The 16,750-nt window shown below is 41.0% G+C and overlaps 1 protein-coding gene across 2 annotated transcripts in view; it reads left to right on the plus strand.

Annotated features, from left to right (window-relative positions):
• The window catches only part of MMP16 (matrix metallopeptidase 16), a 326,417-nt gene that overhangs the window by 155,018 nt on the left and 154,649 nt on the right, over positions 1-16,750 (plus strand). The gene's annotated exons all lie outside the window — the stretch shown is intronic.

Genomic DNA, 16,750 nt, shown 5'->3' on the forward strand with positions numbered 1-16,750 from the left:
ACTTCTAAGTACAAACATTCAGTAATGCCAAGATAAACAGGGTGCTCAACTTGTGTACATGCATTCAGAATCAGCCACTTGCAACTCAGGTCTGTGTAAAATTCTCTGTACACATTTGCAGTTATGACCTAGATGCTTGATAGGGCTCAACCATTTCTTAATATTATCATTTGCTTATTGTAGGTCAAATCAAAATAGCTTATACTTAAAATGAACATGAATTATCACAAATGAAAGATGCTGCTTGGAGTATTTAAACATAATGCTTACAAGATTAGCATGCTAATAACATTGCTACAAGACCCTATTACGTTTAATCATTACAAATGCAGTTTCTAAAATGTATTAGGTTGCATTGTTTTGCACGTTATCTTTCTTTATTATGTGAAAGATCATGGCTCTTAGGTGGAGGAAGAAAAGATCCTTTTTTTTTCATCTCTTTCATCCATTTTAAATCTGGCTGAATCCTTGAACTAGAAAAACAATGCATGTGGAGAGAAGAAAGCATAATGCCTAAGCTGTTAAAAAAAAAAAAAGACATGATTTTCCCCGTTGGCTGTAAGAGAAATGAATTTCTCACATTCTAATTTCTCGATTTTAAAAAAATTGCAAATGCCAATGTAAGCCATAATCCTGCTGCTTGGTGCTGCATACCTCTTACCGTCCTGCTATGTGCTGAGCACTGTCAACTCTTGTCAAAACAAACCATCAAGGACTTAACAGTAATGCCCCTTATCAGGCCCCTAACTAAGCAAACCTAAAACTGTTTTATTACATTTTAAACTGAAATAATAGTGACAGTAGTCCATAGGGGATCTAATAAGAGACAATCTCATGCTTTGAAGCAATTAATATATGTCCATCACTCCCTGCAGGTATCACTTTGTCACATTACTCATTACCATCAGTCCACCTTTTTTCCCTCCCCTTCTATTTTAGTATTCTTGCCTTTTAACAAAAATAGAATTTTGGAGAATGACACAAAACGGAGAATTTTCAAGCCACTGACATATATGCAAACTATCAGTTACCAAGAGATTCCAGACATAAGCACATGTACTTCTTGCAAAGATGGTTTAGTGATTGACTGCAAGAAAAGCTGGGGAGATTATACACACTGACTTCTCTACTAGACCCTTAACTCCTACTTCTTAGAGTGGAAACTCCAAAACTTGACCCATGCACAGTTTTTTTTATAGTTTTTTCTCACCTGTTCATGTGTATTTCCATTGGAGTAAGGGGACTATGTTGAAGTTTTAGTCTTCAGGCCTCCACTTAAAGCCAGCCTGCTGCATCTTATATTTATTATTCATTGGATAAAATGAATAAACAACACAGGGGAAGTTTTCTTCCTTATTTGGAACAGTGCTTCAGGCTGGAAGGACAAGTGTCTGTTCCCATCCAGAGCAGCAGCTGTCTTGCTGAGGGACATATCTTCCGCCTTGTACTCCTTCTCCCAACCCCATATACCTCCTTCTCTTAGCTACCCAGTGAACCAGCTTTAATAAGAGATTTGGAAAGGGATCTGAGTAATGCCAAACCTGTGGCCTGCCAAACCTGTCTCCTGCTTTAAGTACCTGATCCACTAGGCTTTTGAGCTAAACAAATGAGAGGGTTGTCCTCCTTCTCCACCAGTGGCTAACACCCTGTACTCATGGTTTTTGCCTGAATAAAATGTCAGGACTTGGCCTTGTGCATGTACCTAAATGATTCCCTTTCCCAGCACAACTTCCCAGCTCTAAAAATGAACTAGGTAATAAAGGATATTGGATCCAAGTGCTAATGAAAACAACAAGGAAAAGGTGGCAAATTCAGGTTTTTAACCTACAGCCCATCAAATCTGCTAATGTAAACTTAGTCTTGGAAACGATAACAGTAGAGTTATTTTATCTAATAGATTCAAATACCAAATGTCAGATACAGTTTAAATAGTCATTTCCCCAAAGGAACTTTGCAGCTTGACCTTTTGATTTTATTACAATGGACCACATTCCCATGAGCCTTTTAAAAGTAGTGCAATACCATCTGTTGGTACATTATGAATTTATGTATTTCCTACATAAACATCTTAGAACAAAGTTTCTACACTTCGATTAAGATAATTCCAAACCATCTACTGGGACATGACTGTTCTAGTTGATATATTTTAGGGTATTATCATATTGTATTGTATCATGTCATATGCTGTACCATATCTATGCACAACGACTCTTAGCAACTATGTGAAATAGCCGTGCAATTCAAATTTAATTTTATTGCCATATAATATGTAAGGAGTCTCTCTTTCTCTTATGTAGGCAATAAAAATCATTCTTAAACAGGCATTGCAGCAAATTCTGTACTCTCATAACTTAACTAGCTAAACTGTAGGGTTACCTCTTTTCAAAATGATTGACTGCTGTGAAAATTCTGCAGCATTTCCAATTAGCATCTTCAGCCTCCTTCTAAGCATACTGTTGCGTTTGTATCTGTGGTCTTTTTATTGTTGGACTTTATATCCGTGGTCCTTTTTGGGGCATATATGTTCTTTTGTATCGTTTTGATAGTTTTTGTACAGTGGACTCAAATATAGAGAAGGGGAAGTAGAAGCAAGTGTTAACTACAGGAAGTAAACAGCACACTTTCTGGTTCATGCTTGGTCCCCTACTTTTCGTCAGAGTGAGTGACATAAAATAAACACTGGGCTCCTCAAATGCTGTAACAGCGAACACAGTAGAAATAATGCTTAAAATGGATAAATAAGATGGGTTTAAGTTAATGGGCTTGGAAGTGAGTGAGTACAAAAGGATCAACATCAAAGAAATGCTAATTCCAAGGCAATGACAAGATAGGATTTATCCCCTCAACTTCCTGTAATCTCCTGTAGGGTAATAAGGAAAAAGAGTCACATGGAACTCCAATTGCTACTTAAAGACTTTTTTAAATTAGAAAACCATTTTTAGAGTGTTTTACTTTATAAATCCTTGTAACCCTAGGGGGAGAGAGACTAATAAATAAGACCCACATTCTACAGACTGATGCAAAGAGAAATGTAGTGGTCTTCTCAGGACAGTCTCTTGAGTCAGTAGCAGAACCAGGATGAGTTACTGATTCCTATACTTAAGCTGGTTCTTCTAAACCACATGGAGGTTCTATGGACAGTGATGCATGAGCTTTAGTCTATAGTACTTAATAATGCTATACATGGTGAACCCTTTGAAGAATTCTGCTTCATAGGTCTTAATCATATCTTCAGACATGGTTCTCCTTCCTGATCTTTAGTAAACAAACCAGGTAAGTGATTTTCCCCTTTTCCTTCAATAGTTATTGATAGCCACTAAGGATTACTGATACTTTATTTATTTGGTTGTGCACAAAGAAAATGAATTACACAAGGCTGATGTTTCAACAACCACAAGATGTTCATTCAAAAAGATCAAGGAGGAATCAATTCAAGTTGCACTGTTTTCTGTAAGCAGTGTAGTTTAGATTGGTAGTGAACAGAACACACATTCACCCTTTGTTGGTAGAGGAGAGAGACAATCTTAGACTGGCTTCCAGCATTTTTAAACCAGTCTGTGTGCCAAACTTCTGTTTTGTTATAGGTACAGAGTGGTTTCCAATCACTTAAACTGGTTAAAGTGTAATGTCTGTACCTACCCCTTTTGACCAGTCTCTGAAATGTTATTTCTTTCACTCCTAGGCTAGGGACAGACATTCAAAAAGCCTGAGCCTGAATTGATGCAGTCTTTACAGGTTAGTCTACCCTGGCTAGGCTAAATCAGTTTTGTAACCATATAGACATCCCAGAAATTCAGGCATATGCCTTCACTGGCTCAGGCTAGAAACCAGGGGGTGCTGGAGCAGCCCTACCTTCCCTTCTGCAGGAAGCTGAGGGTGGGCATGGCCAGTCCCTGGCAGGATACTGTGATTAGGGAGGAGATATTACCCCCCCCCCTTGATAACACAGCCTTTATCAGCTTTGTTATCAGCATTTAACACCCCATCAGAAAACAAAGCCTCACTCATTACAAGCTCTTCTTAAACAGCTTTTTACAAAGGAAGGAATACAGGGACATTACCATCTGAGCTGCTGATTACCTCCAAAAAGCCCAAAGCGGACACTGCCCTAATCTGCTTTGCAAAGAATTAGCTAGCATACCACATGCTGCCTATGGTCTGTGCTGTGGGAGAGAGGAAGGGATCTCTGCTTAAGCAGTGAAGGGTGCGGGGGGAGGATGGGGGGGCACAGGGAAGCCAGTTGTGCCTGCAAGTCTCTGCCAAACTGTAGGAGTGGAGGGGAGGGGCCAGCCTTTCTGTGGAGCAGAGAGCCCCATCCAGCCCAGAGAGCATGCCAGGATGCTGGGGGTATCTGGTTTAGCTTAAACCAGTAAGGTGTCTGAGACAGACATTGCATAAACCAGTTTGACCCAAGTTTCGTCCTACATTCAACCAGGTTTATCTCAAACCAGTTTCAACCATTTTCAGACTGGTTTATGTGCACTGAACATCTGTTCTGCTACAGGTTTAAACCGGTTTCCGATCACTTAAACTGGTTTATGTGTAATGTCTGTCCCTAGCTTAGGGGTTGTCAACCCCTAGGGGTACTTTGGAAGCCCCCAGGGGGTACACGACGCTGGTGCAGAGAAGCAGGGGGTACTTCTGGTTTTGCCGGTGGCACTTTTGGTTTCATCATAGCAAATCTTCCCCTTCCCCCACACCCAGCTTCTCGATCTGCCGCCAGGTGACACCCCCCTTGCTCGTTGATCAGCCAGGGGACTCCCTGCTTCTGGACTGCCCACCAGAGGTGCACCAACCAAAAAAGGTTAAAGACTCCTTCCCTAGTCTTAGCTTCATCTTTTCTTACATAGAAACCCTCAATCCCTTACTTTCCCTTTTGCTAGATTCTACATTAAATTTGTTTGTAAGTATTTGTGGTAGAGACCATTTTTTATTCTGTTTGTTCACACAATGGAACACATTAGAACCCCATTTTTTTATTAGACCATTTGACTTTTACCAAGTTTGCCTGTCTGTCACTCTCTAAAAATAATTGTTACAAATAAAAGTAAAGCAGTAAAGCAGACATTTATGTTTTCCCATGTCATTCAATCCTTTATTTCTACCTCTTGATAATAGTAGAGGTTTTTTTGACCCACAGTTAGAGAGTTTGGGAAACATTTTGACTGTTCTGCAGCATGTTTAGTTATCCCCAAAAATGCAGCAGGGTGGAGGTTGGAGTAGCGTTTGGCACATATGTGAATCATGACAATAACAACAAAGGATTGTTGTATAGAATAAGGGCTCCTCTTGCATAATTTGAGCTCTTTCTTTCTAATTTCCAGAAAAAAGTAAGGGTACTCTTGTGGAATTACTTTTGTGTGTTGTGGAGAGTTAAGTCATCTGAAACAGAAACTGCAAAAGATTTATTCTTAGGTAAGTTCAGAAGTGTATGTCCAATTTCTGACCAGATTTTTGGTGTTAAGTTACTTAAATGAAATCAGCTGGAATCTGTAATTTAGGGAATTAGCTCACCTGAGGGCACACTTGCACATTGTCCTGTCCCATCAGATTTATCTTTGCTTTACCCTGGGGGTATTGTGCACAATGAAGAGCTCCTGCCTTTGGTTTGACCGTGTCACAAAATGTCTGGAGTGATATTACAGTGGTAATTGCAGCAACCCTTAGAGGGAAACTGTAACTGTTTACTTTGATATCTGGTCCCTCTAGGGACTTTTCCATGTTTTGATTAAGTTAGACATGAGCAAGATTTTGTAGATTTTCAGGAAGTTAAGTCTAGATGTTTCAAAAGTTCTCTTCACCTTTCAGCCTCTTAGTTATATGGCCAATTTATTTAATATAGTATAATACCTAATAAAAATACTCTCATCTTCCAGGAGACTAAGCCATAAGAAGGATTATGTCCCTCAACATATGCTGCATGAGGGAGTGTTTACATCTGCTAGGCCTGTTTAGTTTCATGTGTGGAGGTGGTTCTGTGGGTCTGGCTTCATGCCATGTCTCTCCAGAGATTTCTGTTAGCTAGTGGAGAACACTGCCCTGAGCATTTAGTGAACAAGGTCCTTATTTTTCAGTCAGTAACAAATCCATTCTTGTGGTAAAAGATAGAATCATATCTCCCAAAGAAACTTCTGGATATGACATGATTTTGAGTCATAATATGTTGCGGCCAGACCATGACATGCTCTCTAATCATACGTGGGTCTACTACTGAATCCCCTATAAACTTACAAGTGTGGGAAGTGTTTGATCACCGGGGACCTAGGTTTTCCATTCACCATGGAAAAACCCACGGTGAACCAACCCATGGTAAAGCAAACATAAATGTTTGCTGTAGTGGTTTACTTTTATTTGTAACAATTATTTTTAGAGAGTGACAGACAGATAGGCAAACTTGGAAAAACACTATGGAAAAGCCATGGTAAAACCTGAATTTTCTCATTTTAAGAAGAAAAACATAGATTTTCTCATTTTGAGGAGAAAAATCCAGTTTTTCTCCTTTGAAAGAAAAAAATGCAGGAAACAGAGGGTTTCCCCTAGCAAGCTGGCAGAGTTCCAGCCTACAAGGGTCTGGGGAGAGCAGGTGAAGGGCAGTCAGGCAAGGGCCGCCATGTTCATGTGCATGCTCACACATGCACATGAGCACCAGGCAGCTTGAAAAGGAGCTTACACAGGGGGGAATTGGCTGAGCCCCCATAGGGAGGGAGATGGGCAGAGCTGAGGCTGTGGCTTGTGCGCCACTGGGGCCATGCGTGGGGCCTGGGGCTGGGTCCCTGCCGCTGTGCAAACTACCAGGGAGGACATGGGGGGCACATGCCTCATAGTTTTGTGCATGGGGCACGGGCGGGTGCAGGCTGCCCACTGGACCCAAAGCAGGACCTAGAGCAGCAGGGCAGAGCAGGATAGGGAAGCTCCTTTCCACCATAAGCCCCGCACTGCCATATCCCTATCCCCCTGCCCACCTGGCAGCAGTGGGGGTGGTGGTAGTGGCGCAGGCAGGCTAGGGATGCCTTGCCATGGCAGTGCGGAGCAATCAATGGCAGCAACAAGTTTCTCTGCCCAGCTCCACTCTGCCCTGCTGTGCTGGGTCTCACCTGCTGCCCTCAGGAGAGGGCAGCAGGGTAGGGAGCACCAAGCCACAGTGGACAACCCACACCTCCCCCTGCATAGGCTCCGCTCTAGCCATGCCACCCACGGGAGAGGGGGAGCCAGGCTCTGTGCTCTGCTCCAATGCAGTAGCCATCACCTCCCACATGAAGCAGCCAGGGCTCAGAAGCTGCTGCAAGGCACAGGGGGCTGTAGACCAGGTCCCTGACCCTGTCGCCCTGGCAGCTGAAGATCCCATCCAGCAGGGGGTGGGGGGGGGTGGAGTGAGGGGCACCAGCAGGGCCAAGAGGCTGAGGGTGGGGAGTGAGGGGCACCATCAGAGTTGTGGGGCTGTGGCTTGGGAGTGAGGGGCAATGGCATGTGCACTGGCATATCAGGGAAGCTCAATGCCACAAAGCAGTGGTGGGAGTCAGCTGCAGCTGGACCTATGTCCTGGTGAGTGAAGGGGGCAAGTGGAGCTCTGATTTTCCATGATAAAAAATCCAAAATCAAACATGAAAATGTATAGGTATTTAGAATTTATTTTATTATAGTGACTGAGGCACTTGTAGGCTTCCAAATGGCTTTAAAATTGTAAATATGTGAATAAAACATTGTGTTTAACTGATATCTATATACATGTGTGTATTTTATATGTGTGGAGAGAGAGAGAGAGAGTGGTGTTTCATTTTAATCATGGGAAAATGTGGATTTGGGGGGTTTTAGTCAGGGAAGTTGTGATTTTTATCAGAGAATTTGTGATTTTTAAACAGCAAAAGCCAGGAGCCCTGTTGATCACTGCTCCTAGTGTCAAGTCTCTCAGGTGCACTTTCATGTGCAGACCCTGTGTCTGACATCCTCCTTGGGTAGTGGAATCCTAGCTCCCAAGACCACTGCCTTCCCAAGCACACTGACCATGCCCCCTGCAACCCCAGTTCCACCAGACTGTTTGATCTCTGTTAGTCTTACCAGGGACTATGTGGCAAAAAAGGAGGATATTTAATAAAAGAATGACTGATTTATACTGGCAGTTTTAAACCACACTGGAGTTGCAGATGTTATGAGAATATTTATATGTTTTGAACATATTTAGCTTGTTGTGACCTTACTGTCTTTGCGAGTTCTGGCTTTGGGCCAAGTCATTAAGCCAAACAGCCCTTTTGGTTGCTTTGGTCTGGCGCTCTTGCTTTTTGGGGTTTAGAAAATCAGCTTCCTTTTAAAATGGTGTCTTTTCCCAAGATTTCCTGCTATGGAATTTCCAGACTTACGTCATTCAATGTCAACAGCCTCTATTGGCTGCAAACTCAGTTGTTCCACTACAGTTGAGCTATTTATTTGGCCAGCCCTTGATGGCTTTATTATAGCTTCCTAAACACATGGTATGGCTACATCCTAGACTGCAGAGTAGAGATATCCCTGCTGGCTTTAAACTAGTTTACTGTATGATGCATTCTACCTGTGGCAACATCAGGCTCAGAGATGACTTATTCTGCCTGCCAAGAAGGGGGTTAAATTGCCCCTCAGTAAGTTTCCTGTTGCTAGGATGAGGCATGCTTCCAGTACCAGATAGCTGACTCAAAGCTAACCAGAGATTCTCTACATTGTAGTCTTACTCAGAATATGCCAACTATGTGTCAAGTGCCTGCTACAAAATGGATCCTGAGATCCATAGTAAAGGTTACAAACATACATGGTGTTCATAAAACAACACAGGATTCTTAACAGACATAATCCCAGACTGTCACAGTGTGCATTTATAACTGTATAAAGGGCTCCTGTGGCTATATATTTTATTTCAGTAATTCACAGGACAGGAATACAATCACTTTCCCTGTTTGGGAAAAGTTGACACATCTGTGAATTGAATTTGCAGGTCAGCAGTTTGGTTTCATCTCTGTTTCATCTAAATGCTTTATTTTGACATCTTTGCAATAGCTGACAGAATAGTTATTTGTAAAGTTCTGAGAATGGCTGCTTCATTTTAAGCTCTCATCCTCATACAGTTTCAAAGAAGGGGATTGTTCATCATATTCAAGGAGTTAAAGATTAGGGAGTTCCTAGGGTACAGACTTTCTTAAAGAAAACATGTTCGCAGTTATCACACATCCTGCTGATCCAGAACAAATCGTTTAGAACTGTTTAATTAATTTGTTAATTACTGTAGTTATTACCTTTATTTATAGTGAGATTTTTATAAGCTATGATGTCTTCTGCTGTATAAGTTATTTTGCAGTAGAACACCAAACAACAACCTTAACTGAGACTGGCTCTGGTGTGAATATGAAACACATAGTTGGTGGATAGCCTCCCAAAATATTGTTTGTTCAACAATACCGCATATAAACCTGCAGTAAAATGGAACACAGCACTGATGCATTATTAATCAACATCACATTAAAGCACTTCTGAACATGCCATAACCAAAAGGAATACATACTTTTCATTTATTTTTATTTACATGATTGTATCAAAAAGATACTGCATTTTAAAATTATTGAAAAGGTTTACTTTATCAGAAACTGAAATTTGTGGATTTTTATTCAGCATGGATGAGGAAGAGATATGGATAATGAAGGTTTTAAGTAGCTGCTTTTTAGTTAAAGACATGTCATGTGACACCATTAACAATGTTTAAGTGCACTGCAGTTGATTGGATTGCCGTTCTTCAGTGTTCTCCTATATATAGCCTATAAGTTACCTGTAGAAAGGTTCAATTGGGAAGTTTTTCTATTTAATAGACATGTTCCAAGTATTCTTGGAACTGCTTAGTGTATTTAAAAGAGGAAGCTTCCAACAGGGTAGGACTGGTGGAATGGAGATGATAGAAGAAAAAAAAATTAGCCTATACTGTTCTAAACTATAATAAAGTCTGGTCTGTCACTGAAAAGTTAGCATTTGCTCCAGCAGATTGACTTGTACTTAAAATACACCACTGTCCGTTTACAATATGCAGCCCTATGACAACATTACAAGGAGATAAAGTCATCAAAAGACAAATTCTGATATTGTATACCTAAAAAATATTAGATGTCTGGTAACATTTGCAGAAGCATCCAAGTGACTTAGGAACCTACTTGCCATTTTCAGAAGTGATTTAGAGCCACAGCTACAGCTAGCTTGGTATACTAAGGTTGCAAAAAATCTCCCCACTCACCTGCCATAAACCCATTGTAGGTATCTTTGTTTTGGACTGCAAAGGTCTTGAGGAACCTAAACTTAGCCTTCAATGTACACAGAGAAGTATCCCATTTGGAGTAGCTATATACCTAAACTCTGCCTAAATCCCCAGAGAGGTCTGATATAGTAGGTGTGAGCTCTCGGCACATATAATGCACACCAGCAACACTGAGTTCAGTACAAAGCACAACAGCCATTGTCAAGAATACAAAACATTATTGGGTCTAAAGAAAAATGTGCAAGGAGGAGACTGGCATTCTGGCCCATCTCGTTGGTCTGGGTATGCATTTTACATTAAACACTCTCTGTATAAAACTGGAACTCAAGTTCCCTCTAATCATTGGACTGCAGGGTTAGGCTCTCATCCCTCCCATTATTTAATGTCTTTTTAGCCACATGTCTTCTATATTTGTAGATACATAGTGGTCCAACTTGAATGGGAAGGATGGAAGTTATCCCTGCCAGACTGTTCTGTAACCTGGTGGCTAAGACTAGTGGGTGAAGTGGACATGTATTCCTTCAGGCTAAAGAGGGTCTACAACCCACACTGGATTGCAGTGTGAAAGATGAGCACCATCACCATCATGTTACCAGTTCTTTAGCTCTAGATGGCTCCCACTCAACACACAAATTTTCAGTTGCAACTCATCCTCCCATTTGACCATAGAGGAACCTTGATGCTTAATCCCATTTTCTTGAGTTGTCTGCCTAGAACCTATTTTTTTTTTTTTTGGTGGGGGGGTTAAATTTGTTGGAGCCTAGTACAAACATAAATTGGACTCAACGGCCTATCTGCATTTTGCCCTTAGGCACTTAGGAACCTAAATCTTTCTGATTTGCCTAAATGTCTTAGTGTGCTAATAGACATGCATGAACATGCTCTTAGTTAATGCACATTAAACTCAGTACCTCCATTGTAAGATACTAGGAAAATGCGCCTTAGTCTGTCTCAGTGGACATTAACTAAAGAGCATACTTTTTAAGTGATACTTAATGCACATTAGCCTATTTTAATATGCATTAAATAAATAGCACTTTGTGAAATTCTGAAATGTCATACTTAAGTACAAATAGGAGTTTTGTTCGCATGATCAGATATCAAGACAAACAAACAATATCTGAATAATAACATTATGTACATACATTATCTAGGGTGTTTATGAAATAGTTTTGGTAAACTGAGGGTAAGCAAGCTTTTTTTAGATTTACCGAATTTTCAGGTTTATAGAATACAATATACTTTATGTTGCATGCTAGTTTTCAGTAGAACTGATTGCTGTGCTATATTTTCTTGTCTCTCAGAAAGTATTGGATTTACTGATAACTTAATTATCTACTGAATGTTATAGTTTCATTGTAATAATTTCAGGGGTTTGGTTTTTTTTAAGTCATTGTGGCATTCTAATGTCAAAATGCTGCTCTTGAGAGGGTTTTTGCTTTCCAGACTCATGAAAACAATGGTTGCAGTAGTGGATCACTGAAGTCTGTAAGGGTGTGGACCTGCAAACACTTGGAGCCCTTTCAAAATGGGAATGTTTCAAAAGTGCAGCAGCTGGTAGGTTCTAATTGTTATGTGTGAATGAGTGGAGAATGATTCAAATACAGGAAACCACTCCAACTTTAACCCTAAATGAAAGTGTTAAAATTGAAGCCAGTTTGCTGCATTTGAATCTTTCTCAGCTCATTCACATATAACAATTATAACTTACCAGCTGTTGCCTTTTTTAAATATTCCTCTTTTGAAAGGGCTTGAAGTGTGTGTCCACACTCTAAGAGCTTTACTGCAGCCACAAGCAGGGTCAGGATTTCACACTGTGTGTCAGGGTGTATGCTATACAAGCATTACATTTAAATTGCCCTGACTAAGTTTAGGGCCATCTAAATGGCTTGGTGTGCATGCATGCATGGGGCTTGTGTGGTCCAAAAAATGGTGTGCCTGATCTAAGGTTAGTTCTCATCTGATGGGAACTATCTTTAGACCTGCACCACCTAATGAACATCTGTATGTGTTCCCAGAGCAGCCCCAGACTGCAAAGCCTAGCCACTCAGCACAGTCCTGGGACTGTGGAGTTTTTGCCACACCCTCCCCACTATCCACCCTGGATAGTGCCAAGCTATTTCCCTCACCCCTCTTCCCCCCCCAACTAGCACCCCATTGACCTGCCAATGTGCTCCTAGACCCACCAGTCCCCCCCCTCCCCCTCTCAATTGACTTTCCTCTGGATGCCTGGGCCTCCTGGCAAACAGCAAAAGCCTGCATGCAGTAATCTCAACTGAGGTTTAGGCCATGGGCAACTGGTGCCTCCTCAGTCTGGGGGGCACCAGCGGCTGATTGCTGACCAGAGTGAGGGGTCCCCCAGCAGCCAGTTGCCGACCTCAAAAGTGCTGGTGGCAAAACCAGAAGTGCCACCAGCACTTCTCTCATCACCCCCACTTCCCGACTGGTGAGAGCCAATCTCAGGGGTGGCACGTGACCCCGGTGCCCTCCCTATGCATTGCCTATGGTTTAGGCAGCTTAGTTTAAGCTGCCTAAACCTAAGCCAGGTCTTATGAATGATTGTTGGCACCCTCAGATGACACAGTTGCAGACAATTTAAGGAGGATGAATGGGGAAGGCCAGATTCTATATTAGTCCTCAATTCAATTCATATACTTACTCATATGTATTGGTTCTAACTTGGATGAGCAGATCATGATAAAGTTTCATGAGGGCAGTGGAAACAGGAATGACATTAAGTTGTTTAGACCCAAACTCAGAAAAGTGTGAAGCATCTTCAAATTGCAACAGAATAGATGTTGATTAAATATCAGGAAAAAAATCCTTACTGTTAACATAATGAGGCTATGAAATAGGCTTTCCAGGGAAGTTGTGAAGATTTTCAAGAGGAGACTGAATAAGCATTAGGCAGAGATGACTTAGGAGAAGCATTCTTGCATCTATGGAGGGATTTGGACCAGATGACCCTTGAGATCCCTTCCAATATCATGATTCTATGATATCAAGTTTCCATAGTTGTCAGTGAAAGCTACAGACCCTCTCTCAGCAAATGCTCAGTCTCATTGAAAGTTCAGTGAATTTCAGGACATGATACATAATTCATGTTTATCCCCAGATGTTTGAAAATAAGAGCTAGAATTATAAGGATGGATTTATTTGAAGGGGAAGACATTTGTGGAGGGTTATTCAAGATGCCTGCAATTAAAATATATGTTACATATAGATAGTTTCACTCCCACAATTTTTATTAATTTAAATAAATAAATAAGAGATGACCCTTAGATAACCTCTTGAGAGGGAGAAGTGATTTTAAACCTGTTAATAAAAAGTATCTAAAAAAAACCTAAGCCGCTTACTACTTCAAAACATGTGCACAAGCTTGTCAATGCAACAAAATGTGACATTTATTTTCTTACAGGTTGGCAGATATTGTGTCTTGTTTTGGTGGGAATGTGTTTATTTCCATATCAAATGCTTCAGTGCCAATGTTCTTTCTTTTTAAAATGTCCACCAAAATCTTCTGTTACAGTCTAGTGCTGTTAATAAATGAACAATAAAAAGTTTGTACACACATGCAATGGAGAAAAAAAACTTGGTAAGGTCATATTTAAAAAAATATTGTAAAGAATAAGTAAAATCTAGGTGGATGCAGACTAATACATATTAGTGGGTGTGGGTGAGAGAGATGGAGTAAAATAAGAACAAAGTCCCTTTCAGTTGAATACTGATTTGTTGTATGATGGGGAATCTCCACATAGAAAACATCATTTGGATAACAATACTTCCTTGTTTTAATGCTAGTCTCATAAATAAGCAGGAGTTATTGCAGACCATCACTGTTAACTACTTAACAGGACTGTTCAGTTTTCCTTGGAATACCAGTCATGTAAGATAAGTGTCTTTCACCATTTTTTTGTTTCATGACAGATGAATTCCCTAGCATACAAAATAGATTCTGAAAATGCCATTCCCTATGACAAGTCCTGCACTATATTGCCATCTAATAGGGGAAGAAAATCAGGGAATTCCAGCAGAAATAATTTCTTTGATATAGGTATCTTAAAATGCAGATGTGGAACAGAACTGATTTAATTCCCCCTCCTGTAATGGCTACTGTTTACATTTTTTGTAATTTTTTGTACTTACCCATTTTTGGTTTCACTCAAGGATTTCCTCCATAGACCAGCATTTGGACTTTTTTTTCCGAATATGGTATTTTTCCTGAGGCCACCCAGCTGCTGAATAGATGATGGCATCCATTCATCAGTGATTGACGGTGGATTTGACAAGGGCTGTATGGATGTACATATCCTAATTATGAGGCACTTGGAGTGGAAGAATACTATCTCAAGCAATTGTTCACAAGAATTACTTCTTTTTGTCAGACTTTTGTTTCAGTTTTAATTCCTGAATATTTTTCACTCTTTGTGGATCCTTGTTTTTTTCAGTCCCTCTCTTCTGAGCTGGTTGGGTTGAACAAAAACATAACCCCATTCTGTAACTTACAATTTCTGTTCAAGGTAGCTGCACTCTCTCCCTTCAAAGCCTGTCCACTCGCCTTTTAATCTGCTGGAGACTATGTTAGCTATCTCCTTATCTCCCAAACCACATGGCATCTACAGCCCTCTCTTGCTCTGTGGATTCTTAAGGGTGGGACTCCAAGAATGCAAACAATAGTATGCTCCTGCTGAACCATTATGCCAGCTGCATTTTTGGTTGTAGCTGTGTTGGTCTAAGGCAGGGGTCACCAACCAGTAGATCTCGATTGACTGGTCAATTGTGGAGCCTCTGACAGTCGATCTCAGTCTGTCAGAGGCTTCACAATTGGGAGTGGCAGGATGAATGTGACTGGGCTGACCCATGCCCCCCTGCTGTCCATGCTGGGCTGGGTGAGTGGGGTCAGAGCCCTGGTAGCTTCTCCAAGAGGTGGGGGCGGGGGCAGTGGGGGGGAGCTGGAGACAGGGCAGGCAGAAGTGGGGGGTGATAGATCCTGGGGTGCCAAAAAGTGATCTTCACCATTAAAAGGTTGGAGACCACTCTTTGCTCTAAGGACATAGGCAGGCAACCTTGCCTGCCATTATACCAGCTAGTCATTTTATAGTTTAAAAATGCACTGCAGGGGAGGCATGAAGTTCAGAAGCCTGATCGTCCCTGAAGCTGTATAGAGTGCAGTAAAGCAGAAGCATGCAAAGTAAATGAACTTTGACCTAGAACGTGGAAATTGGAGTCAAATGGGACCTGACAGTATCATCCTTTTTTTTGCATTCAACTTTGTTGTTGCACTGAGTGACAGTTGTACTTGAAGATGATGTGCCAGTGCAACAGTAGGACATATGCTAATGCTGCCTTGTAGAGAATAGCATCACTCCTGTTACTATGCTGAAACTGGAAGTCTGTGAGACGAGGTGCAGTTTTAAGCTTGCTTGAGTCAGGATATTTGAGCTGCTGATAGTTAACGTAAAGGTTTCCTCAGAGCCTTAAAGCACAGACTTTGTCATCGATTTGGAGTTATTCTGATCATCATCTTTAATGCATGGTTGATTGACAATAAAGTTATTGTCATCCGTGAGACTTGTGACGGTGCATGTAACAAAGACCAGACTAAGAAACAGTGGGACCACTGCTAGTGCATTTTTATTCAGTTGAATATGCAGGCTAACATTTAGGAAATCATGATTAGAGAGGAGATGTGGTTGTACTTTTTGCTTCTGATTACAGATGTCTTTTACAATGGTAACCACAAAATATTGCTGACATATTTGTGATCTCTTACAAAAGTGGATAGAGTCATTCTAGAGTGGCTGCCCTCTGCTTACCAAGGGCCATGTTTCCCCAACTGCTTTTTCATTCCCAGGCTTCAGTCTCATATCCCTTACGAAGCTAGTAAGTAAACATAATTCATTAACAGGGAGCTGAGAGACAAGCCTGAAATTCGTCAATGGTGGGATATGCCAAATACATTGATGGGGAAGGGGAATGGAGGAAAGCCTCTGGTTTCATGAACAAGGAGATATCTAGAAATTAGCATATGTGGTGTGGTGGAAGAGCTCTTTGTGCCCCTCTTCCTTTACCTGTCAGGGATGTCATGAGCCTAAATACCATAAATTAAAGATTATGATGTATTCATCTGCAGGGAGAGTAGACTATCCCAAAATATGTTTTTGGGTGACAACAGCAACGTTCTGTGAATTAGAATCTATTCAATGGGTAGGTAGGTGGAAAAGAGTCAGAAGAATTGATTTGACTCGTGGGAGGGCAAAATTGATTTAATGGTGTTGATCATGGCTTTACAAGAAGTTTATTATTTGGGGAGTGAAACCATGGCAATGCAGTTTGCCTAAGCATGGCTTTGGAACATAGCTATACAGTCAACATAGCTAGTCCTGAGATGAGTAGGTACCAAGGAAACCATTGTTTTCCCTAGCTGTTTGAGAAGAAATAAGAACACAGTGTCATTGGATGTGAGAGCTATTTTGGATTTATTGTTAT

This window comes from Alligator mississippiensis, chromosome 3 (assembly GCF_030867095.1).
Source record: "Alligator mississippiensis isolate rAllMis1 chromosome 3, rAllMis1, whole genome shotgun sequence".
NCBI classification, from domain to species: Eukaryota; Metazoa; Chordata; order Crocodylia; family Alligatoridae; genus Alligator; species Alligator mississippiensis.